The 1,957-nt window shown below is 36.9% G+C and overlaps 1 long non-coding RNA gene across 1 annotated transcript; it reads right to left on the bottom strand.

Annotated features, from left to right (window-relative positions):
* Positions 1-417: 417 nt before the first annotated feature.
* LOC134675802 (uncharacterized) lies at positions 418-1,511 on the bottom strand. Its single transcript, XR_010099797.1, has 2 exons — positions 930-1,511; positions 418-782 (listed from the first exon to the last, which is right to left on the bottom strand). It is a non-coding gene; the product is annotated as an uncharacterized LOC134675802 (long non-coding RNA).
* Positions 1,512-1,957: the final 446 nt, after the last annotated feature.

The following is a 1,957-nucleotide window of genomic DNA, read 5'->3' as shown; positions in this document are numbered from 1 at the left end:
ACATCTACGCAGATGACATACAAGTATATATATCATGTAAGCCCGCCGATATCAACAGTACCATAGGGAAACTAAATGAAGATCTCACCAGAATTGCTGGATGGGCTACACAAAACTGCCTACTACTTAACCCTAGCAAAACAAAATACCTTGTGTTTGGCAGCAAGCAGCAACTGGCCGGTGCCAGCATTTCAGTGGATGTTCTGCTAATGAACAAACCAGTTGAGAGGGTGTATGAGGCGCGTAACTTAGGTCTCATAATGTACTGCGGACTACGATATGAGAAACATACCGCTGAGACAATTAGGAGTTGCTTTTATAAACTTAAGGTACTATATAAAATTCGGCCATATTTAAGTGAAAACTTGCGCATTCAATTAATTGAATCACTCGTCCTATCAAAGCTGAACTACGTGGATGTTGTGTTTGGGCCAAGACTTCTTGCAAAAACTAAACGACTCATACAGCGTGTTCAAAATGCCTGTGCTCGCTTCTGTTTCGATATTCCGTTGAGAGCTCACGTGACCCCATATCTGAATAGCCATAGCATCCTCAAAATGCAACACCGCCGTAAACTACACTTGGCTTGTTTGCTCTTTGGCGTACTGAACTATAAAACTCCTTCATATCTCTTCAACAAGCTATCTTGCATCAAGCTCCGCGAACGCCGTGATTGTGGGATTCATCTGTTGACGCCGCGTCATGCCTCAGCCGCTTTCCGAGGAAGCTTTAAATATTCTGCGTCCCGCTGTTGGAACAACATTCCGCCCCCAGTGAGAAACCTGCAAAGTATATATAGTTTTAAAACAAAGCTCAAACAGTATATGCTCAATCACCAGCTTAACCAGGAAACCTGCAGATTAGAAACCAGCTGCCTGTAGTCAAGACTCTTGCTATTGTTGTATTGTATTGTAAATTTTGTTACTTACCACAATGTTCTTGTTCCTTCCGCATAGGAGTCGACACCATTCCCGACACGCCATCCTTTTTATCTGTGTCATTTTCATTATGTTTCTATTTGTTTAACTTTGGTGTTGTTTTTGTTTATGTATTTTAGCCAACTTTGTAACATTGTTTTCATGACTAAAAAGTTAAAACTGATTGAGATTTTACATAATATTATATTAGATTCACTCACTTTATTGTTTGTCAAATCTGTCATCGAATTTAATTTCGTGTAGCTACCGCTGGCGCTAGTTATGCGCGCTTAATGCCGCGCCACGATGTGACCCGACCGGATTGTACAAGTTCGATCGGTTAATCTGTGTACTTAATTCATCTCTTTTTTGTATTAGCTGTGTAAAATGTGTGTAATCTATTTTTCGGTTTATTTTATGTTTCTTTACTTATTTTTTTGTCTGTTACCTTCCGTGATTATTTCTCACTTGATGGTCTAATCGGAAGATCAGCGCTGGAAGTCGCCAGCAACATGCTGAGATGGGACCATTTCGTGACACTTTATTTTTCACTATGTTTTTTCTATGTATGTCTGTTGTCTGTGTGTTTACGAATAAAAACTATTCTATTCTATTCTATTCTATTCTATTCTATTCTATTCTATTCTAAATATTTTTGAGAAAATTATCTAACAATGACTACGAATTAGTCGTCTAGGTATAATAGGTAGGTAAAGGGTTATTTTCAAAATTATTAGAGTCCAATCCATACAGTCCAACGAATCATATTCAAACTTACAAGCCAATGATGATAATAGTTGAATAAAAACATAGTATTTCATATTTTTAAATAATCTATGCTGCAAGCTGTTGTATATATGTATTTTTACATTCACTGCATGGTTATATTTATTATCATTTTTCTAGATAAATCTTACAATTCATATTTTACAAAGTGCATAAAAAAATGTTGTGTGCTTAAAACACATATAGGTACACACAATACAATTACATTTTTTAGGGTTCCGTACCCAAACGGTAAAACGGGACCCTATTACTAA

The sequence above is a fragment of the Cydia fagiglandana genome, chromosome 23 (assembly GCF_963556715.1).
Source record: "Cydia fagiglandana chromosome 23, ilCydFagi1.1, whole genome shotgun sequence".
Classification (NCBI taxonomy): Eukaryota; Metazoa; Arthropoda; class Insecta; order Lepidoptera; family Tortricidae; genus Cydia; species Cydia fagiglandana.
Note: the sequence above shows the minus strand (reverse complement) of the source record. Positions and strands in the feature narration are given on the sequence as shown.